Source organism: Diabrotica virgifera, chromosome 9 (assembly GCF_917563875.1).
Source record: "Diabrotica virgifera virgifera chromosome 9, PGI_DIABVI_V3a".
Lineage (NCBI taxonomy): Eukaryota > Metazoa > Arthropoda > Insecta > Coleoptera > Chrysomelidae > Diabrotica > Diabrotica virgifera.
In genome coordinates, this window is record NC_065451.1 from 18,075,261 (window position 1) to 18,101,364 (window position 26,104).

Genomic DNA, 26,104 nt, shown 5'->3' on the forward strand with positions numbered 1-26,104 from the left:
TGTAATAAGACCCCAAAAGACGGTTAAGTACCTCGGAATTATTTTCGACGACAAGCTTAAATTCGGACAACACGTACAAGAAGCATGTCGGAAGGCAGAAGAAAGGACCTCTATACTAAATAAATTTATGCCAAATATAGGGGGTCCTGGATCCCAGAAGAGAATAGTGATGGCACAATCCATCTTATCCATAGTTTTATACGGAGCCCCAGTGTGGCACGAGGTCCTTCGAATGAAAAAGTATAAAGACGTGCTTCTTAGGACACAAAGGAAACCTCTGATCAGGGTGTGCAGCGCGTATAGAACCGTATCAACCATTGCCTTACAGGTGGTGGCTGGGTCTGTACCGGTGCACATCCTGGCCAGAGAAAGAGTCCGAATGTACCAGAGGGGCAACGGGGCAATAGGTTCAGGTCCACAAGAAAGGAAAAGAAGTCTAGAGATGTGGCAGAGGGAATGGGCAGCCGAAGTCGAGAAGGCGGCCTGGACGAGATCCCTGATTCCAGATGTGGTGAGGTGGTACGAGTGCCGGCATCGGCGCGTCGGCTACTATTTCACACAATTTTTGACGGGACATGGATCGTTCAGGAAGTTTACTCATCGTATAGGGAAAACCATGGACGATCTATGCCCTGAGTGTGGAGTAGTGGATGACGCGCAGCATGTCGTCTTCGTGTGCCCTGCATACCAGGCGGGACGTACCGAGCTGCAGCTGGGACTGGGATCCCCTCTAGGCGAGCCTCACGAGCTAATTGATAAAGCTATCAATAGCAAGAGAGACTTCGACCTGATCATTGCTTTTGTCACGAAGACAATGAAGCACAAAGAGGAGAAAGAGAGGCGACTGCAAGCGGGATGACCGTCTATTTATTTATTTTTTTAACGTTTTTATTTTTGTGTCGCAGATGGCAGCCAGTGGGGGGAGGATCCTTTACATCCAACCTGCGCTGTCTGTCTTATTTTAACTAGTTTTACTTATTTATTTATTTTATCTTGTTTTATCTTCTTATTTACTTCTTCAATCTTATTTATACAATATTTATCATTTTAAATCAATTTTATTACTCAAATGTGTTGCGTGTTGTAAGCGGTAGTCAGCAGGGGGAGGACCTTTTACATCTAACCCATGCTGACTGCCTTTGTATTGTTTTGTTTACTTTCTGTTTTGTCTTGTTTTAGTCTGTTTTTTGTTTTGTATCAGGTAGTGGGGGAGGATTTTTACACCCAACCTCACTGACTGCTTCCTGTTAACTGTAGAATGAATGGGTATGAGTGTGAGTGCGAATTGATGAAAGCACGAATGTTTGGAGTTGCTCGTAACTGTCGACTGGTATCCTTTTGCTAGTTCATGTTTGATTGGGGGCACCCCGGTCGCCCCACCCGCACATGGTCTGCACGGGACGGTCGTCTTCACCGACCGGTCTTTGTGCGGGGTGTGTGCGGGACGGGGCGGCTGGGTGGCCGCTTAATCTACGGAGTGCACGCAGAGGGTGCCCGGGGGGAGTTATGAGTAAGGTCGACGAGTCAGACATGCTCGCCAAGAGCGGTTCCAGACCTGTCGGCTGGAGGAAGAGGAGGTGAGTTTAGTCGGTAGGCGGTTCGGCACGGTGAAGCGTGACGGATCGAATCCGACACACCTGGGACACCTTCCCAGACGGTCTTTTGAAGATTCTCACCTCCCAAAAAAAAAAAAAAAAAAAAAAAAAAAAAAAAAAAAAAAAAAAAAAATGGTGTGTTATAAAAAATTCTAGGATTATTTTTGAATAAGATATGCTTTTTCAAAATGTAATAAGTACTTGCAACGATTTTGATTTTAGGATTATTTTTTAAATTTCTCATTATAACTTTTTATGTGATTGTGTGTTATGATTGAATCTTATTTTTTATAGGTAATACTTTGGATCCACTTGACTCGGCCGGGCAAACTTCAAAATATGGATTAATTCATAATTCCAATATTTACTGTCAAAGCTCCGTAAATATACCAAAGGATGCACAAAAAACTGCGGTTGTAGGAAGATAGGAATTAGCTGTTCAATATTCTGCAAAGGGTGCATGTGCATGGGTAATAATTGTGGGAACTCTAAGATAACTGAGGTGTCAGAGGAAGATATATTGAAGCTAATGCTAACGAAGAGATGGACTTTGATTTTAAAAATTTTTGAAATGTCAACATTTAAATAAATTTAACTAAAGTGATGTTTTTTAAGACTAATGTTTGTGTAATTTTTGTAAAAGAAATAATTTTAAATAATACAGGTAAAAAATTATCAAAGAATCACTCGGTTTCCATTATTTAAATATAGATGATACACCATTTTAAAGAACAGAAAGTAAGCCCTTTTTATTGAGCAATATAGTACAAGAAAAAAAAAGTTATAATGAGAAATTTAAAAAATAACCCTAAAATCAAAAATCGTTGCAAGTACTTATTACATTTTGAAAAATAATATCTTATTCAAAAATAAACCTAGAATTTTTTGTAATACACCATTTTAAAGTAAACAAAATAATCTTTTTTTACAATATAATATATAATAAAATATTATATAATATATAATATATTATATAATAATATTATTTTATTTTTATATTATATTATTAAAAATCGTTAAAAGTATAAAACCTTGAAAAACCATAATCTCTTTAAAAAAAGTCGTACAACGTTATACAGTAGACCACTTTAAAGGTAATTGATTTCTATTCCTATTACGTGTACCATTGCATATATGCACCTAAAGTTACGTAGAAAAAAGTTACAGAACAATATTTGCGAAATTACAAGAAAAATTACCCAAAATTGCTGTGAGTGGAGAACTTAGAAATATATGTAGGTTTTTTTTCTGTAAAGCAATGTCTATACCTATATCCTCGTGGACAAAAGTTATGGGACAAAAAACAAAATTTCTTTCTTTTGGGTTTCTTTGTGCTTTTTCTTTTTACTATATTTTTGTAAAAAAGAGGTATCATTGACTTTAAAAAGTGATATTTAGATAGGAAATTTAACCAGGAACAATTTTTATGTAGATATGTTTGTACCAACAGTGCATAGAACTCACCCTAATGTAACCTGTGCCCAGGGACTAATTCACCCATTTCTCAAAAACACACCCCTTTAAATGGTAGCACTCAGCGGTTTTTTCATATATAGATGTCCATTGAACATACGAAATAATAAAACCCCGTTAACGTTGTAGTTCCTTTTAGCTATCTTGTTTTGAATATAATCATTAGCCTAAATCCCCAATCCTGATTTCCAAAGTTTATACATTGTAAATTATGATCCGGGAGTGCCCCTAGTAGCATTGAACGTGTCTTGGTTTGTTTATTTCTACTACATATTGATTGTAAATTTAGTATAGTGTTCCAACCCTGTATTTTATTGTTTTTGCTCGTACACTAAATTTGTTTGAAGAGATAATTTTAGATTGTTTTGAAAAATTAGACATGACTTTTATGACTCAATTTTTGTTTTTTTTTCAACTGAATGTTAAACAAATCGTTATTTTTATTTTTAATTATTGTACGAGTAGACACATCAAAAGCAACATTTTTAGTTGTTGAGATATCTACTAAAAATATCACAGATATATTAGTCTAAGATACGATATAAATTCGACCTGCATCTATCTGTTTAATGGATAAAAATTATTAGTTGATACAGTCGGAAAAATGAAAGAATACCCATGAACGATCACATCAATCACTTATTTTGTATTTGCTGTCTTTTTCTATAACAAACGTTTGTTATTTATAGAAAAAGACAGTAAATAAAAAATAAGTGATTTATGTGATCGTTCATGGGTATTCTTTCATTTTTCCGACTGTATGTAATTTAGTATGTTAAAATTTATAAAAAACAAGGAGTGCCCGATATAATCTTGTCCTAACCATAACTAATTAAAAACTAACTTTTTTTTATAAATAAAAAAAATTCTGCCCGGGCAGATATTATTTTATCCTTCAATACAAAAAAGTTATTTTGCAATTTTTATCCTAAGTGGATCGTTTTTGAGTTATAAACAACTTAAAGCTGAAAAAAGACCAAAATATGACTATTTTGAAGGCTCAAAAACAAATAAATATATAATTTTTGAAATTACGAAGTACCCAAATTCAAGTTCAAACCTTATTCTATCTGTTCTTGATAAGTATTTTAGACATGGCTGATTTTAAAATATTGTTTTTTAGTGGTTAATGCAGCCTAATGGCTTGTATTTCCATAAGAAACCTTCCTCATTAATAATTAAGACAATGTATTTTAGAAAAAAAAAAAAAAATGGTAAAGTTATCGGAACCTGATAGAAGAAGGTTTAAAGTTGAATTTAGGTACTTGATGATTACAAAAATAATACTTTTTACTTGTGCGTTTGAGTTTTGAAAATAGTCATTATTCGTTTTTTTAGTTTTAAATTGTTTATAACCCCTAAACGATCAACTTAAGAGGATCGGTACGTTTTTTCGGCTGAAATGCTATTCAAATGGGGATTCATTTTTTTCGAATCCTGAGAAAACTAAGTATTTTTTAAAAATTTAAACGTAGAATGAAAGGTTACGTTATTAGCGAGGGCCGAAAGTCCCTGAGAACTTCTATAATGTTTATTTTAATAAGTTACAGGGGTGAAAAATTAAGAGAAAATTTAGTGTTATTTTAATTTCAAATATCTCATTCAAAATAACTTTTTATTTATTCTAAGGGACTTTCAGCCCTCGGTAATAATTTAGTCTTTCATTCTGCGTTTAGATTTTTCAAAAATATTTATTGGTTTTTTCAGGATTAAAAAAAATGAACACAATGTCCGTGGTAATATATTCCAAATCTATCTTTGTCATACAACGCACTTAGTCGAATAGAGTATTGTCAGTCAGACACTGACAATCAGTGACAATTTTAAATAATTATTTGACATGAATCGGAAATATTTTTAGTTGTTGATTAAATAATATTGATAATATAGTGTATTTGATAAATAATTGATTTAAGAGGTGAACTTTATAAAAAGTTATTTATTGTGTATTATTTATGGAAGATAGAAGGAGAGAATACATCAAGATATATTCTGTGATCCAAGTATTTTGTTGTTAAAGATGTTCAAAATTATAAGCGTTCCATAGTAACAATATATTATTAAAAAATCACTTTAACACTTTTCCTCTTTTCTCGATTGAGTATTAGTTTTTGTTGTAGGTACATATAAATTATTATAATCACTGAATACATAGCTAGTGAAAAAATTATCACATTTATTAACTGAATTAATAATTTGCAATTATACAAAAAATAACAGTTATCCAAGAACATTCAAAAGCCATCTCTTTAAGCTAGTTATGACATTGTCAAGTAGAATGACATTCTAGTAATATGTACATATCCATACCAGTGTGAATTTTACTACACGTAATTCGCCATGTAAAGACAGAAAAGGTAGGGATAGCCGTAAAATATTTGCGAATTATGTACCCATAGCCTTATTTTTTGTTTAGAATGATCCAAACAATCTAAAATAATATCTGCTCGGGCCGAAATTTTTTTTTATTTATAAAAAAAGTAACTTTTTCATTATTAATTAATTATTGTCAGGACAAAATTATATCGGGCAACCCTTGTTTTTTATAATTATTTTTAAAATACTAAATTAAATATAGAATAATTTTTATCCATTAAACAGTTCGGTGCAGGTTGACCTTATAACGAATCCTTTACTAAACATTTTTAGTTGTTGTGATATCTACAAAAATATCACAGAAATATCTTTTCACATCGAACACAGTTATTGTTTCTTCCAACATAAAGAGAAAACTTATTTCAAAGAAAACAGAAATTGCAAGAATAGTTCTGCATATCTTAAAAAGTTATCGGTTATGTCAACTTTTAAATTAAATTTCATAGGGATGCATTTTCCTTTGAATATATATACGTGAAAATACGGTATTGTCAAAGTACACATATCCATGAAAGTTTGATGTGCCGACATACTTTTCAAAAGTTGGAAAATTCGATTTAAGAAAAGAAAATGAAGTACCTATATGTGACGTTTCATAAAGGAATCTTTAGAGAAAAGTTTTTTTTTTATTAGTTAATACTTTGATGAACCACGACTAGCAAACCAAGTTGTTATTACGCCTTTATGTTCAAAATATGTTATACACAAAACATACAAGAAACTAACTAACTTAATGGGAACTACACATAAAGAAGATATAAAAATCATCATTGGAGACATGAACGCGAAAGTCAGAAAAGGGGAAATATATAAAAGAGTAACAGAGGGGCGAATATTTCATCAAGAATCAAATGAAAATAAGAAAAGATTAATCGAATTTGCTACAAAGAACAAAATAAAAATAGCTAGCACTAGTTTTGCTCATAATGTAATATGCACTTCCTCCGATGAAAACGTAAAAAATCAGATAGATAGAGAGATAATTGACGCTCTGTTGAATATAGACCAACAAAAGAACAAAGAACTAGAAAGAAATGTGAATTGGCAAGAAGATGATGAGAGGACGTGCGTGGAACTAACTTTAAATGAAGTTAAAGAAATAATAAAAGACCTAAACAATAAAAAAGGACAGAACAGAGTGTTATCCCAGCTGAGATTTTTAAGGAAGGCGGTGAACTTCTGAAATAAAGAACATTTCGTTAAATAGTAGCAGTTTTGCAAAAGGAGGAAATGCTGAAATAATGTAATACCGCTCTTATTTGTACGGTGTACAAAATACATATATACAGAGAGGTCCTAAATTATGGAATAAATTTATTTTCTCTAAAACGGACGACTTCAGAGAAAAATTCCGAAACAGATCGATTTTTATTTATAAATTACAATTTTTTGGCATATATTTCATACTAGTGACGTCATCCATCTGAGAGTGATGACGTAATCGATGGTTTTTTAAATGGGAATAGGGGTAGCGTGGAACCTCATTTGAAAGGGCGTTTAATTCTCTCTACAGTAATATATACATTAATATCATTATTTATACAGGGTGGCCAAAATAATAATTTTTGAATTAAATTAATTGACGAAAAAAGAAGAATGTATGCAATTTATTTAACTCAACATACATTCTGTCGCTGTCAGAAAATATAAAAAAAAGTTTATTTGGCAAATAAACATTGCTTTTCGCTTAAATTAAATGTTTAAACTGCCAAGAGGTAGGTGGGAGGCTGTTTGTGATTTAATTTAAGCGAAAAGAAATGTTTATTTGTGAAATAAACATTTTTTTTCTATTTACTGACAGCAGTACAATGTATTTTGAGTTAAATAAATTACATACATTCTTCTTTTTAGATCAATTAATTTAATTCAAAAATTATTTTTTTGGTCACCCTGTATAAATAATGATATTATCGTTTATATTACTGAATAGATAATTGAACACCCTTTCGAATGAGGTGCCATACGACCCCTATTCCCATTTAAAAAAATCATTGATTACGTCACCACACTCAGATGGATGACGTCACTAGTATGAAATATATGCCAGAAAATTGTAATTTAAAAGTAAAAATCAACCTGTTTGAGGATTTTTCTCCAAAGTCGTCCATTTTAGAGAAAATGAATTTATTCCATAATTTAGGACCTCTCTGTATATAGGATGAGGCAAATAAAGGGCCTATTAGAGATATCTCGAGAACTAAAGGTAACAGGAAGTCTCTTCCGGTTATACCGGAAGTTGCTTATAACTTCATTTTTTTAAACGGGACACCCTGTATATTTTTACATTTTTGGATTCTGTTCGATGTCTTCTTTCTTAAAATATGAGGTTTTGTACTATTATACAGGGTATTTTAAAAGATAATTACGTTTTTTTATTAATTTCGTAGCAAAATTAACACCCTGTAGAATTGTAGTAGTTTGATATCTGAAACTCTACTTACGTTCAAATGATTTTTAATATACTCTACTATTGTTAAGAATCATTAGTATAGCTAAATTTTTAATTTTAGTATACAGGGTTGGTCGAGACTCGGAATGAGTATTTTCTGAGTTTTCTTAAATGGAACACCCAGTATTTTAGTATTGTAATGACATGATATTTTATGGTACTTTTTTATTTCTTAAGCATTCCCTATACCTAACTGCTTTAATTTGTGCTTAATTGTTAATCGCACCAACAATCTTAACTACGTAGGTATTTTGATAGATAAACTATTATTGGTAATTTTAAGGACCAGTCTGGATTAATATGTATCTATTTCTGAAAAATTATTTGGAATTGAGTATTTTCACGGCCAACCTAATAAAATTTTACGTATTTTTTGGTGCAATTATTGTTTAGCTTGAATCGCCAATAACTCACAAATTAAAGCAGTTAGGTATAGGGAATGCTTAAGAAATAAAAAAGTACCATAAAATATCATTTTATTACAATACTAAAATACAGGGTGTTCCATTTAAGAAAACTCAAAAAATACTCATTCTGAGTTTCGACCAACCCTGTATACTAAAATGAAAAATTTCATTATACTAATGATTCTTAACAATAGTAGAGTATATTAAAAATCATCTGAACATAAGTAGAGTTTTAGATGTCAAACTACTACAATTCTACAGGGTGTTAATTTTGCTACGAAATTAATAAAAAAACGTAATTATCTTTTAAAATACCCTGTATAATATTACAAAACCTCATATTTTAAGAAAGAAGACATCGAAGAGAATCCAAAAATGTAAAAATATACAGGGTGACCCATTTAAAAAACGAAGTTATAGGCAACTTCCGGTATAACCGGAAGTTGCAAAGAGATGAAAATATTTTCATTTAATAGATCATCGTTCAAAACCCCTTTATTGCAATTTTCATGATTATGTTGCCTTTAGTTCTCGAAATATTTCTAATAGGCCAGTTATCTGCCTCACCCTATATAATGGATCTCTACGGCTGTCGCCGCCTCTCCATACCCAGCTTCCAATTTTTTCTATCGTAACACATATCTTCATATAATTGCCTCGAATCCATTGCCTCCTGAATATTGTCCCTCCAGCTTCTTCGTGGTCGTCCTCTTTTTCTTCTCTCCGGTGGGATCCACTCTAATATTTTTCTCGGCCAGTGAGTCTCATCCATTCTTTTAACGTGACCGAACCATGTCAGCTGTCTCTTTTCAATATCGTCTATTATAGTTTTTTCCACCTTTATATGTTCATATGTTCTCTAATTGTTTCATTTCTTACATGTTCTAATCTTGAGACCTGACAAATTCTCAAAAAGTCCATTTCTGTACTTAGTAGCTTCTTTTTATGTCTTGCACTTATGTCCCAAACTTCTGCACCGTAGATTGTAGCGCTCTTCATTATACTTTCATATATTCTTCTCTTTGTTTCCTTCCTGATATCTTTGTCCCATAAAATTGAATTGAGGGATCTAGTGATGCTTCTACCTTTATTGATCCTATATTATATTGTATTTCATCTTCAAAAAATGTGTACAAAATACCCGTCAAAATGGAGTGCGAAAACTATAGTGGTATATCAGTATTAGAAGTAGTCTAAAAAATATTTGCAAAAAGTATTAACAAAAAATTACTGAAATATGAAAACAAAGTTATCGGAGAATACCAGGCATGGTGTAAACCAAACAAACAAGCAAACAACTATTGACCAAACAAGTATGTTAAAAATAATTCAAAGCAATAGCCACGAACAACACTCCATAAACTAAAGGATACTATATGATGCTATGAGAACACTAAAGATATTAGAAAAGCTTATAAGGCTTCTGAGAATGATGCTTAGTAATACGATAAATAAGGTAACAATGAAAGAACGCATCTAAAGCAGTTCAAAGTGTATTAACGAATTTATTCTACCTAGTTGAAAAATGTATGAAGATCAAATAATATAAGTTTAACAGAACTTATATTAAGAGGAAACAGTAGCGATCAATAGGTAGCAAAAACGCGTTCCAAGATTGCGGCTGTAATTTTGAATATTTTTTCGAAATATTTGGCACACGTATTCGTAATATAATAAAGAATGGCGGTACAGAGCCCAATTTGAAAAATATATTAATATGTGGAAATTACACATAGCTAGAAGGAGAACAAAAAAATCAAAAATTTCAAGAGAAAGTTGATTAAACCAAACAAAAATAATGCAATATATGGAAATGAGAATTTTAACTATTTATAATGGGAAATAAGCCACAATATTATTAAAAAATGATTTTTATTAACGTTTCGACGCCCAAATCGGGTGCCGTTGTCAAAATACAAAATATTACTAACATAAACAAAAATGTTGTTGCTTAGTAAAAAAATTCTTCTAATAATTTATTTAATTTGACTCATTTATATCGGCAATTCAGATACATATGATACATTTTAAAGTAGAAGACTTTAAAATGATATTGCAAATATTTATGAGTTACGTTCTTTGGAAATGAGAAAATACATAACAAATGAGAGTAAATATATAAAAATAAAAGGAGCAGAGGCTGGCTATAGTTTTGGAAAAATGACAAAATTGGATCAATTATAACGAACACGAGAAGAGAAGGAAAAGCAGAAAGATAGGATAGTAGAGATCTGGGAAAGAAAGGTGTTGCGAAGAGCATGTCACGTGCCAAAAAAAACCGAAATGTTAAATCAATACTGAACGAGGGAGAAATGGGAAAAAATAGGTGTACGTTGAAAAAAAATAATTAGAAGAAAAGTGATCCATGTCAGAAATAGGCGCGGGAGATTGGAGATAACAGAAAGGGACCAGAAAGATAAAGAGAAATAATTAAGTAAATTTTTGGAATTCAGGCGCCTACAAAGCCTGTAGCGCTGTATTTGTATTATTATGCTCTGTTAGGAGATTGATCAGCATCTTATTAATTCAATTAATTAATTAATTATTTTAATTACTACTCATGGAAACAAAATCAAAATTTAATAAAACTTTCCAATAAAGAATATTCTCAGGGCTAATTGATTTTAATGTATCACCTTTAGTTTGTGTTTTCTAGTATATCTCGTTGCTTTCTTTACCCAGGACAAAACAGAGAAAATAAACGTACTCAAAATCACATAAATTTTATAAATATTTATTTATATACTATACCATAAATATAAGATTTCAAAATGTATGCTAAAACTTTATTCTGTTGTCCAAATTTCTTATCTAATAAAAATAATCTTTAATTCTACTATTTCCTTTTTCTTTTGACAAATTTTCATTTAAATGATTCGGTAGACTGTTCTTATTAATATAAAAAAAAAACAGTTTTTAATTTATCTTTTAAATAGATTACTTATACCTTCTATGAATTTATGAATAAATAAATGATGCTGTAAAACTGTTAAATTGACAAAAAAAAAACAAATATGGTATGTAATATACAACAACTCTCTCCTTTTTACAAATAATCTGACTAACACTTTTTAATCTTCTTTACTTCTTCTCATGGATTGTGCTGTCCTTGGTTCACCCACACGTGCTCCTCGGATGCTGCTTCCAAACTGTTTCACAAACAAAAAACAGCACTCACTCGAAATCTCTCCTCTATTTAGTCTCCGACTCGATACAAACAATGTCAATCTTTATAATTCCAAGATTTTTCTCTCAGCTCGATATCTTGTGCAAAATTGATACAAACCGGCTACTCGGTCCAGACAGAAACTGGAATCTATTCGGACACGAGGATATTGTACTTCTCGACTCGATCACGATTTCGTCTCAGCAGGAATCTGCTTACACGACCACCAAATTCAGCACTTTACACAAAATTACTACTTTTCAAAACTTGACTGCTCCCTTCCGATCCTAATTATACAGTAAATTAATAAACTGCTTTCTGGCTGCATCCCATATCTCCGGATTTTACAATATATAATCACGTAGAGACGACGAAAATAGGAGAAAGCAAATAGAGGACACTTAGGCCACGCATTTACCTTCTCCTCGTCTAGGAAAAGGACCGAAAGACAGTTTCTAAATACTCAAAAACTGAGTAAAATGAAAAAGATAAAAAAGGGTTCAAGGCAGGTTTTGCTTATATTCGATTCAGACTTGGACTACCATCTCCATATAGCAACTATTTCAGCATCCTTATGCATCATCAGTGAAGTTTATACAGTCACAACTCTGAAGGGAATATAAACATTCTGCCTCTTTTAAGGCAAACCATCGCGATGCAATGAACCCACCTTTTGAGACGCAATCTAGCGACATCTCTCGTATTACGAGGAAAACAACGAAAAGCCCCAGATACAAAGTTTACTACTTTTTAAACAATTAGAATAATTGAAATAAAAATATAATAAACAATATTTTAAATCTAAGACTTTTCGTTAATAAACTGCTTTCTGGCTGCATCCCATATCTCCGGATTTTACAATATATAATCACGTAGAGACGACGAAAATAGGAGAAAGCAAATAGAGGACACTTAGGCCACGCATTTACCTTCTCTTCGTCTAGGAAAAGGACCGAAAGACAGTTTCTAAATACTCAAAAACTGAGTAAAATGAAAAAGATAAAAAAGGGTTCAAGGTTTTGTTTATATTCGATTCAGAGTTGGACTACCATCTCCACATAGCAACTATTTCAGCATCCTTATGCATCATCAGTGAAGTTTATGCAGTCACAACTCTGAAGGGAATATAAACATTCTGCCTCTTTTAAGGCAAACCATCGCGATGCAATGAACCCACCTTTTGAGACGCAATCTAGCGACATCTCTCGTATTACGAGGAAAACAACGAAAAGCCCCAGATACAAAGTTTACTACTTTTTAAACAATTAGAATAATTGAAATAAAAATATAATAAACAATATTTTAAATCTAAGAATTTTCGTTAATAAACTGCTTTCTGGCTGCATCCCATATCTCCGGATTTTACAATATATAATCATGTAGAGACGACGAAAATAGGAGAAAGCAAATAGAGGACACTTAGGCCACGCATTTACCTTCTCTTCGTCTAGGAAAAGGACCGAAAGACAGTTTCTAAATACTCAAAAACTGAGTAAAATGAAAAAGATAAAAAAGGGTTCAAGGCAGGTTTTGTTTATATTCGATTCAGAGTTGGACTACCATCTCCACATAGCAACTATTTCAGCATCCTTATGCATCATCAGTGAAGTTTATGCAGTCACAACTCTGAAGGGAATATAAACATTCTGCCTCTTTTAAGGCAAACCATCGCGATGCAATGAACCCACCTTTTGAGACGCAATCTAGCGACATCTTTCGTATTACGAGGAAAACAACGAAGAGCCCCAGATACAAAGTTTACTACTTTTTAAACAATTAGAATAATTGAAATAAAAATATAATAAACAATATTTTAAATCTAAGACTTTTCGTTAATAAACTGCTTTCTGGCTGCATCCCATATTTACGGATTTTGCATCGCGATGGTTTGCCTCAAAAGAGGCAGAATGTTAATATTTCCTTCAGAGTTGTGACTGCATAAACTTCACTGATGATGCATAAGGATGCTGAAATAGTTGCTATATGGAGATGGTAGTCAAACTCTGAATCGAATATAAACAAAACCTGCCTTGAACCCTTTTTTATCTTTTTCATTTTACTCAGTTTTTGAGTATTTAGAAACTGTCTTTCGGTCCTTTTCCTAGACGAAGAGAAGGTAAATGCGTGGCCTAAGTGTCCTCTATTTGCTTTCTCTCATTTTCGTCGTCTCTACGTGATTATATATTGTAAAATCCGGAGATATGGGATGCAGCCAGAAAGCAGTTTATTAACGAAAAGTCTTAGATTTAAAATATTGTTTATTATATTTTTATTTCAATTATTCTAATTGTTTAAAAAGTAGTAAACTTTGTATCTGGGGCTTTTCGTTGTTTTCCTCGTAATACGAGAGATGTCGCTAGATTGCGTCTCAAAAGGTGGGTTCATTGCATCGCGATGGTTTGCCTTAAAAGAGGCAGAATGTTTATATTCCCTTCAGAGTTGTGACTGCATAAACTTCACTGATGATGCATAAGGATGCTGAAATAGTTGCTATATGGAGATGGTAGTCCAACTCTGAATCGAATATAAACAAAACCTGCCTTGAACCCTTTTTTATCTTATACAGTAAATCTTTTTTTTTTCATCAATCTGAGACTCAAGCACTCTAATTCTCCCTCCATCATTCTCCTCGCCAATCACACGCATTCTCTACACATTAAATCCCTACTTTCATTTCTTAAGAACAAAGAGTGTTGTATACAAATTTTCTGTCTTGTTAATTTCCAGGAGATATTAAAATTAATTTTTTTCTTACAGTTTAGAAGAACCCTCCATTCTAAAACTAAACAAAATTCTTTATCATCGATTTCTTTCTAGGAAACCATTTAGAAACATTCTATTGTCTACTCCAACCGCGAGTACATTCACTTTCTAATCCGACCGTATTTTAGTTCATTGTTTAATTTGTATAAGTCCGTTCGTAGAATCTTTACCACTAAACATTTCCTCTTTCCACGAAAAACTGCTTACGGCTAAATCATATTATTTACAAATTTTGGCTATATGCATGGCGATGCAAATTTACGATCACGTAGTCTTTGACATAAGATTAATTCTCTAAATTTTGCCCATAAAAATTATTTAACAGTATATACAACGCTTTATAATTTATTATACAAAAAAGTGTAACGAAATGTTAACAAATTTAAGTAATGCTTTTTGTAAGTAAACATCTACCCGTCGATAAATACAAGATTTTTTTCTGTATATACATTTATTATTCATCCATAACAAAAACTCTATTATAGATACAATGATTAATGGATTTTGTTTTGTTTGGATTCGACTGCAACGCTTAGAGCTCATGTATTTACACACTTAATTCGATTTTTATTTTTATCTCACTATTTTAAAAGTCCGTAGGATTCGTCATTATTATCATCATAAACGCTTTCTAATAGTTAGTACAGAAGTTTAAGGTCGGATGCTAGAAATAAACAGAGTTTTGGCTAGTGTTCGCGGAATGTTGTGTATATTTAGTTATCTGGTGGATTTTAAATGACCCATTATTGATAAAGATAATAGCTTAATTGTTTATTACGTTAGACGATTCATAAATAACAAATATTAGCCCAGTGCATTTAGGAAAGAATAAGTCTTTTTTTAAATACACCACCTAGATAGTCCTGTCGCCAGGGGGGGTACAACGGCCTCGTTAATTCAGATGGACTTACCCAAATTTTTTTTATGTATTTTGACCCGTAGAACACGAATTTTTTGGGTAACAGTTGATCCGGATGTCGATAAGATTGTTATAGACCAAGAACTTGAGGAATCAAATAACAGCGATTTTTGGCAAAACAAAACAATATTTTGTATTTTTTGGGTCATTTTAAGCAAAAAATATTTCTACAAGTTTTTTAGTAGGATGCACAGTTTTCGAGATAAACGCGGTTGAACTTTCAAAAAATCGAAAAACTGCAATTTTTAAACCCGAATAACTTTTGATTAAAAAATAAAATAGCAATTCTGCTTAGCGCCTTTGAAAGTTCAAGTCAAATTATGTCGGTTTTGATTATTTGCATTGCTAAAAATTTATTGTGTTATTGTTAAACAAAGCTACAAACAACTAGTGCGTGAGTGATGTTTCTATGATTTCTCATTTAAAATCGAACGAGTAGGTAGAATAGGTACTAGTGCAATCAAGACTATTTCTACGTTACATGCGTTAAAACACATGTAAAAGCACGGGAAACCCTACGTGTTTATAGCTTTGTTAAACAATAAAAAAATAAATTTTTACCAATGGAAATAACCAAAACCGATATAATTTGACTTAAACTTTTAAATGCGGTAAGCAGACTTGCTATTTTATTTTTTAATCAAAAGTTATTCGGGTTCAAAAATTGCAATTTTTCGATTTTTTTAAAGTTCAACCGCGTTTATCTCGAAAACTGTGCATCCTACGAAAAAACTTGTAGAAATATTTTTTACTTAAAATGGCCCAAAAAATACAAAATAGTGTTTTGTTTTGCCAAAAATCGCTGTTATTTGATTCCTCAAGTTCTTGGTCTATAACAATCTTATCGACATCCGGATCAACTGTTACCCAAAAAATTCGTGTTCTACGGGTCAAAATACATAAAAAAAACTTGAGTAAGTCCATCTGAATTAACGAGGCCGTTGTACCCCCCCTGGCGACAGGACTATACAATGATTAATGGATTTTGTTTTGTTTGGATTCGACTGCAGCGCTTAGAGCTCATGTATTTACACACTTAATTCGATTTTTAATTTTATCTCACTATTTTAAAAGTCCGTAGGATTCGTCATTATTATCATCATAAACGCTTTCTAATAGTTAGTACAGAAGTTTAAGGTCGGATGCTAGAAATAAACAGAGTTTTGGCTAGTGTGCGCGGAATGTTGTGTATATTTAGTTATCTGGTGGATTTTAAATGACCCATTATTGATAAAGATAATAGCTTAATTGTTTATTACGTTAGACGATTCATAAATAACAAATATTAGCCCAGTGCATTTAGGAAAGAATAAGTCGATTTTTAAATACACCACCTAGAGACTTGCAACTTGTTGCATTGTATTCGGTATGACGTCAGGGAAAAAGTCTACAATAGAAAAATGAGTGGAAATGCATGACTGCATTTGGTGAAATTCCAATCAGTGACTCGAAGTTGAAAAAAGGAACTTGTGACCTATTATTATAGGAAGAGGGATGAAGGTTTTTGTTGACCCGCAAAAAGAAGATATTTTGACAGATGCAGCTTTTAATTTGATGTTAATAAGGCAGAAAAAAAGGCTAAACGGCTTTAATAGAAGTGTGTCATAGTTTCCTTGGTAATACAAAAGCTGACAACTGTCAAGAAAGGATCAAAGGACTTCTTTCTACTTATGAAACTCACTTAGCTTCAAAGTTATGTTGTATATCCGAACTGAGATTATTTTCTTGAAAATCTTGGTGCCATATCAGATAAACATGGTGAATATCATATCATACTATATCGGATGAAAAGTTTCATAAGGATATATTGCACATTCTATCATCAGTAATCTTGATGAAACTTGGGACCACTCACTATAGATAAGAACACGGTTGGAACTGGCAAGTACATTGTTTTACAAAATACAAAAGTTTTATGCAACCTCCAGCTGGGTATCTCATTGAGAACTAGAATACTTAAGTGCAATGTTTCCTTCACCTTGCTCTATGGTGTTAAAGCCTGGATAATAACAGAAGAACACAAAAAAGAATCCAAGCATTCGAACTCTGGTATTACTGTAAAATACTCAGAATATCCTACATGAGCCATTCGACAAATGCGGAAATCTTGCGAAGGATGAATAACGAAAGATATTCTAATAAGAATACGAAAATACAATTAAAGTATGACCTCCCCGAACTTATAATCGAAGGCAAAACCAATAGCAAAAGAGGGCCAGGAAGAAGAGTTCTTGGCTTAAAAACTTACGACAATGGACCAACATGACCTCCCTATAACTATTCAAGGAGGCTGCAAATAATGGCCAACGTCCTTAAGGATAATGCACCGTAAGAAGAAGAAGAAGATAAGTGCTGCACATTGAAAGACACTACAATGGAAAATGATCAGTAACAATGCTTGCCGATGTTTGTTGGTCGATTTACCAAGAAAAATTAATTAAAAAGGAGAATACTACAAAATAACTTGAATTTGATCATGCTAGTGAGAATAAGTTTATTGAAACTTTCAAGGCCAGTAGCTGAAAAACTACATAGTATGTTTTACTGTAAAACTTAACAGTAGCCTTTTAGAACTTTTTGTAGTTGTTATTACTGTAATAATTTTCGATTTTTGAATTAGCGAACATTATCTGAAAAGATTATAGCATGTTGTATTTATTTCCATGATATATTTCTCATCTATAGTACTAAAAATAACGTTAGCATGGATAACAAGCTGAAAATGCGAGCATTATCATAACGAAAGCTTTGTTTATTTACGTATTTAAATTCATAAAATGGAAAATTTCTATTATGAAAAGTTGTTTAGTATCAAATGCTATGCTTTAATATGCAATTATATCCTAATTTAAATATTGTGAACTATAAAGGTACTCTACTTTCGAACGAAATTCATATTTTTTGACATACCTCGAACAAAATTGATAAAATTTTTGATATATGATGATTGCATCCTAGATTTTAGACCATGCAGATATTTTTATGAAAAATAACTTTTCTTCGTAAAATTAATAATAAAAGAGTTATGAATGAAAATGGTATTGGTATCCGTAATTTGAGAAAAAAATTTCAAATATTTTTTCTTATCTTTAGAAGGATGTACAAGTAATAATTGCATATAGTCCAGAGAAATAAGATTTTTCTCGTGACACATCCCCCTCCAGGCCGAAACCAAATTTTTTGAGTAGTATGGACATCTATATTAATAACCTATATGTTTCCTGTAGCCGATTTTGATGATATACATAGCTATAAACAAATGAAGATCAAAAAACGCTAAATTTTCGCTTTTTTCGTCTATTACTAAAAAGTGAAGCATTTTAAACAAATTTGAGAATAAGAAACTCATAAATCATATAAAAAGCTTCAATATGGCGTTCACTGCATATGTCTATCCTTATTTGTTGCTTAGAAAATTGCAAAATAAATCATAAATTTTGAGATTTTATAAATGTTCATAACTTATGTAAAAATTAAGTTAGCACTTTCTTATTACACGAAATGCTGAGACTTCTGGTGCTTAAATTATATTCTAAATGTCAAAGCGATTGGTCAAATAGTTTAAAACTTATTTAATCTGTTTATCCCAAATTAATTTTTTTTGCAACGCTTAAGTCAGAAAACGATGAGGTTACAGTAATACTTCGGACAGTTTATGAAAGAAGAAGATTTATACTATTAACTTAATTTAAAAAAAAATGACAAAAAATAATTATAAATAGTGTAAAATTATTTTGCAAAATCATGTCGATTTTTTGCTTATAAACAATTAGAATAACTTTTTAACCGTTACCCGTAGAAAAATTATTTTTCCATATTTAGAAAGACTAAATTTTTATACATATTTATGAAGAAAAACAATTGTCCTAGGACAATTAGGGACGAAGTTAGCCCCCTTCCTTTTTTAATTCACAGCAGCTTTGTTTATAACAATTAAGAAATAAAATTAGCCGCATTTGAAAGAACATATTTCAAAGTTTTAACATACCAAGTATACAAAAGATTTGCTTTCAAGGAAATCGTCCACAAAGCTTAAAAATGTGGCCCTTAAAATCGGCCGGCGTTGAAACTTGGGATAGTGATGAGAGGGGGGAAGGAGCTGTTAACTGTATCTCTGGTTCTCGATTATTTATTTCGTTGTTTCTTTTTTTAATTTGTATGTACTTTTTACGTACATTACGAATATGCGTTATTTAAATAAACTAATTGTTATATACAACATCAAATTTGTTTAAACAATTTATTTTCAATTTTTTTAATAATATTTGATGTAACTTTTATTTTAAAACGTACATATTAGTTATACAGGGCGTAACAAAAATACAGGTCATAAATTAAATCACCTATTCTGGGACCAAAAATAGATCGATTTGTCCTAACTTACCTTAATACAAATGTGCACATAAAAAAATTTATAGCCCTTTGAAGTTACAAAATGAAAATCGATTTTTCCAATATATCGAAAACTATTAGAGATTTTTTATTGAAAATGGACATGTATCATTCTTATGACAGGAACATCTTAAAGAAAAATTATAGTGAAATTTTTGCATCCCATAAAAATTTTATGGGGGTTTTGTTCCCTTAAACCCCCCAAAATTTTGTGTACACCCCAATTAAATTATTATTGTGGTACCATTAGTTAAACTCTCTGTTTCTAAAACTTTTTTGCCTCTTAGTATTTTTTCGATAAGGCAGTTTTTATCGAGTTGCGGCTTCTTTTTTAATATGTTTACATAAAAATTTTATGGGGGTTTGTTCCTTTACACCCGTCAAATGTTTGTGTACGTTCCAATTGAACTATTACTGCGGTACCATTAGTTAAACACAATGTTTCTAAAACTTTTTTGTCTCTTAGTATTTTTTCGATAAGGCACCTTTTATCAAGATGTGGCTTCTTTTTTAATTTGGTTCAAAATATGCCTAAAAATGTAAATTATAAATAATAAATTTTCATACGATTACCAAGTCTTTATAATCGTACTTAACCATATTATACAAATATGTGGTGGATTTGACGAATATTTAAAATATCTCAATAAAAACTGACTTTTCGAAAAAGTACTAAGAGGCAAAAAATTTTAAAAACATTGTGTTTAACTAATAGTACTACATTAATAATTTAATTGGAACGAACACAAAGGTTTGGGGGAGTTTAAAGGAACAAAACCCCCATAAAATTTTTATGGGGTGTCAAAATTTTACTATAATTTTTTTGTAAGATGCTCCTGCCATAGAAATACCACATTTCTATTTTCAATAAAAAATCTCTTCTATATATTGGACAAAATCGATTTTCATTTTGTAAATTCCAAGGGCTGTAACTTTTTTTATGTGCATATTTATACTAAGGTAAGTTAGGTTCAATTGAACTATTTTTGGTCCCAGAATATGCGATTAAATTTATGACCTGTGTTTTTGTTACACCCTGTAATTATTATATTACTAATCCTATTCAATTATTCCTAAATCTAAAATTGGCTTATAATATTAAATTGAAAATAAAAAATCTCAAATAAACTAGGATTTATTTCTTGATAAAAATGCTACTAGATAAACGAAAAATGAAATGTAATAAAATTAGAGAGAGGATAAAAAGAACAAAATTATTTTCAGAAATTTTCTACAATATTGTAATAATAATTGTATCTTACAACATTGAAAGTTATAATTTTAAGATTGCAAAAAAAAACAAAAATTAAGATGTTTCATACATTTTGGTATGGCAGCAAGACTATTAAAATAAAATTAAAGGAGGTTTATCTAGGAATACTTGGTATTTTTATGAAAAACGTAACAATTATCAGTTACCCATTTATTATAAGTTTTTGTAAAGTCAAGTGCATATGATCCACTCCTATAATTGCCAAAAAAGTTATCCTAAAAATATCGTAAAAGTATTTCCAAAAATTGTTTACACAATTAACATAGTTAATTAAATAACCACTTTATTAACAAAAAACATATCCGTAACGTACGCAAAGAGTACATACAGATTAAAAAAAGGAACTCCAAAATAGATAATAGAGAAAGATTGAGGTTTTGATAATCGAAGTCCATAAACTATTTATATCTCTGTACTAACAAGTACTCGGTGCAACCAGTTTTGCAAGAGTTTATTTTTATTTTAATAAAATATCTGATATAAAGAAGATCTGTTGATCGGATCGGCACTAACGGTTCTTAGCTTAATATCCAACCCCAATCAATTACGTTTATCTCTTTTTTGGTAGTTCTGTAACTTCAGTTTTTCATTCATCTAATAGCATGTTTACTAAAAAAATAAAACCTAGTTTATTTGAGATTTTCTGATTTCCATAGACCAATATTATTTTTAGAAACCATCGAATGGGATAATTTGTTTTTTCATACTTTAAAATATTACTAAGTTTAATAAAAACTATGTATTATTATATTATTTATAGATATGTATGTTTTGTGATTAAAATTACTTCAAATTTTATTAAAAAATATTGAAAAAAAAAGTGTTTAAACAAATTTGATGGTGTATATAACAATTAATTTATTTAAATAATGCATACTCGTACTGTACGCAAATAGTACATACAAATTAAAAAAAGAAACGTCGAAATTCATAGGCGAGAACAAGAGATACAGCTAACATTTCCTTCCCCCTTCTCATCGATCTCCCAAGTTTCGAGGCCGGCCGATTTTAAGGGTCACATTTTGAAGCTTTGTGAACGATTTGTTTGAAAGTATATATTTTTTATATTTGGTACATTAAAACTCTGAAGTATGTTCTTTCCAATGTGACTGATTTGATTTCGTAATTGTTATAAAGAAAGCTGCTGTGAATTAAAAAATGGGGCGCGGCAACTTCGTCCCTAATTGTCCTAGGACAATTTTTTCTTTTTTTAAATTTGTATAAAAATTCAGTCTTTCTAAATGTGAAAAAATAATTTTTCTACGGGTAATGGTTAAAAAGTTATTCTAATTGTTTATAAGCAAAAAATCGACATGTTCTTGCAAAATAATTTTGCGATACTTAGAATTATTTTTTGTCATTCTTTTTTAATTAAGTTATTAGTATGAATCTTCTTCTTTCATAAACTATCCAAAGTATTACTGTAACTTCATCACTTTCTGACTTATAATGTTACAAAAAAAATTAATTTGGGATAAACAAATTAAATAACTTTTAAACTATTTGACCAATTATTATGAAAGTTAGTGTATAATTTAAGCACCAAAGTATCAGCAATCCGTGTAATAAGAAGATTCTAAGTTCATTTTTACATAAGTTATGAATATTTATAAAAACTCAAAATGTATGAATTATTTTGCAATTTTCTAAGCAACCAATAAGGATAGACATATTCAGCGGGAGCCATATTGAAGTTTTTTATAGGGTTTATGAGTTTCTTACTTCCAAATTTGTTTAAAATGCTTAGCCATTTGGCAATAAACGAAAAAAGCGAAAAGTTACCGTTTTTTATCTTCAATTGTTTATAACTATGTATATCATCAAAATCGGCTGCAGGAAACATATAGGTGATTATTATAGATGTCCACACTACTCAAAAAATTTGGTTTCGGCCTGGAGGGGGTTGTGTCACCAACAGGCTATTTTTTTTTCCTTATTTCTCTGAACTAATATTAAAACATAGTTTTTAACTCCAAACAACTTTTTATAGTAACACTTTTCAATATTGTGAAAAATAAAGATACTTTAATCTTGATCGAACTTCATATTTTTTGACATACCTCGTATAATATAGATTTGATATCTAATAAAAATAAATAAATACAAAATAAAGCGTTTTCCTTGAAAATAGTGAACTGTAATTTAACATTACATTAACATAAATAAATCAAATTTGTTTATCTGACATTTCAATTTTATGTTGACGTTTAGTTGCGTCAAACTAAAACAAAGTAGAGTTGACGTTTCTATGTCGGAAGAAAATGACAATTTAAAGGAGGCTTGTGACATCACAATGACGACTTTGAGGTCGGATATCTCGAAGATGGTTAGAGATAGCGAAATGCCGTTTTCAGATTTGGATTCAGAAGACAAAACTACATAGGAATCCATCGCCAGGTGGCCTCTAGATATTTCAGGAGCGGCAACGCAATAACACACACATTTTTGCGAATTTATAAACGAAAAGTTCTCGTTGAAAATAATAAGGAAACATTTTTTTACAGACCAGTGTAACAGGTTAATTACTATACTAAATTTACAATCAAGATGCAGTAGAAATAAACAAACCAAGACACGTTAAATGCTACTAGGAGCACTCCCAAATCATAATTTACAATGTACAAACTTTGGAAATGATGATTTGGGATTTACAATGTATAATAATTAGTGTGACCAACTAGCCCGAAAAATCCGGGACATGGCCCGAATTACGAAGTCGTGTCCCGGCGTCCCGGACAAGGCTTCCGGGTCATCTGAATTTTCAACGGTTTGATAACATTCTATTTTCAAATTTGAACACGTTATTCTTTTAAGAATTCACATCAAACTGAATTGGTGGGACGAAAAAAGTCGACAATTTCTAATAGTCGGTCTAAACTATCTGTCCAGTGAGTGTAAAGTGTAAAACTAATACCACATCAAAAACGCATGCATTTTATTTCGTGGTATTATAGTTCTACGAAAACTCAAACTATGGGTTTTATCTGTTTCTGTATTTTAATTATCGTCTTCTGAAAAGAGGATTTAAAAATATGACAATGTAATTATGATAATTATATTTTTATATTAACCTAAGGTTCTATTTACATTGAAGTCCAACATCAGTTGATTTTCTAATTTTCCTTCTTTGAGAACGATTTCCGGATTGGAATCCGAAACGCCAAAAGCTAACAAAAGTGTGTTTATCATTACAACCATTCCTATAAAAAAATTTTTTTAACATAAAAATGATAAATAATCAATAAAATGATTAAAGTTCTAAATTTAAAAAAATGGCCCGATTTTCATGGGAATGTCCCGGATTTTAGGTATTTTTTTAGCCTTGTCCCGAATTCGACTGAATTGCAGTTGGTCACACTAATAATAATATACATTGTAAATTATGATTTGGGAGTGCTTCTAGTAGCATTTAACGTCTCTAGGTTTGTTTATTTCTACTGCATCTTGATTGTAAATTTAGTATACATACTTGTGGTATATAAATTATACAGAGCTAGTCAATTAAAAAATATCATTATCAAGATATTAACTCGAACAAATTAAAAACAAAGTTAGAGCTGAATACATTATTAAGTATTTTTATTTACAAAACAAGTTGCCAAAATATTTTGAACAATGGTTTTTAAATAGATTTTACGTAGGTGCTTTATTCGATGGGATTAAAATAATAACTAAACTGGACTTGTAATAGTAGGGGAGCAAAATATGCTAAATGTGCAGTCACTCGAGCGTTATGGGGACCTATTGGGTTGTGAAGAGTAGGTCCTAAAACCAAAAAAGTTAAGTAAAGTTTTGCATTTTAGTGTGCGCTTGCCATTTTTTAATTTAATTTTCCATTTCCAACAATCGTTTTTTCCGATTATAACGCCATCTGTCCATAATTAGAAAAAATGTTTCGAATAAAAGTTACTTAGTTTTAGGTAAGGAATCTAAATTTGCAATAAAAATGGGGGCTCCTATTTAAGATTTTAAAGTAACCCCCCACCCTACCTCCGTGGGGGATCGTGTTTGTTGCAATTCGATAGATTTTTCAAAAATATTGAATAAGTGTATGTTACAGTTTTTCGATCTGATGTTCATTTCGCGAAATATCGCGGGATTCGTATTTAAAATATTAAATTTATCCCCCACCCTCTCCGTGGGAAGTCTTGTTTTGTATCATTCGATAGATTTTTAAAAAATATTGAGCACATATTTTTTAGTCTTTCGTTCTGTCATTCATTTCGCGAAATATTCGCTTTTTTCTTGTGAAACTTTGGGACTCACCCATTTCCTTACGCCCGGCTCAAATCGTCGGATTTTTGAAATATACACTCTTTTGCATGTACTTAACTTATCTTAATCTGACAATTTCGAGTTTTTTAAGGATAGATTTTTTTTCGGGCACCCCTTAACGAACTCCCCTGTGTTAAGAGCCAAGATATGGTAGAGGTACATCTGCAGGGTACCAGGTTTCTCCCCGTATGCTAATCTGACGCGCTCGAGTAACTGCAAAAATCCCCTCTTGGGCTCCCCTACCATAAATTGTATTCGTTTGTTAGTAATCGTTAAATTATAATTAAATTGTGTTTGCTAATTGCGGTAAATAAAAAGCTGGGGGATTTATATTTCGCTACAATTGCTAAAATTGATTGATTTAGTTGATTGAGTTAACCCAAAAATTATTAAAAACTTATAAAAATAAAACGATTAAATCTGTAGTTGAATTCGTTGTATTTTCTCTGCAACAGTTTTTTATGGAAACTTTTTTATTCGTTCCTATAATATAATATCAAGCATGTACTAAATGAAATTTTACAGGAATGTCGTTGTTTTTAACGTCTCATCAGCTAGAGACGAATTTTGTATCTCTCTCTCTCTCTCTCTCTCTCTCTCTCTCTCTATTGTCTTTTCCGTATTACTAAGGATCCTGATTTCCTCCAATACTAACAAACTTTCTCCATAGGTCTCTATCTTCAGCTGCGCTAAGGTTTTCACAGAATCAGTAACCCGCTGAATATTGAATTTGGTAGACCATCTGGATGATGACCGTCCCCTTGGTCTACTCCCCGGAACCTTTCCAGAAAAAGTTAATCTCTCTAAATTGTCGTCACCTCTGCGAACACCACGTCACCAAATAACTGTATAATTCGCTGCAGACATGTTGCAGATAGTCGTCTTTAATTTTAAGTTGGTTGAAAATGGAATCGTTTATCCGATGAGCTCTCCAAAGTATACGGAACATTCCTCACCAATACCACATCTCCAAAGGCATCAACTTCTTGACGTTCTTGTGTTCTAGAAGAGTCCAA

At 31.4% G+C, this 26,104-nt stretch overlaps 1 protein-coding gene across 9 annotated transcripts in view; it reads left to right on the top strand.

Moving 5' to 3' along the window:
• The window catches only part of LOC114328495 (glutamate-gated chloride channel), a 713,764-nt gene that overhangs the window by 155,363 nt on the left and 532,297 nt on the right, over positions 1–26,104 (top strand). The window lies entirely within an intron of this gene.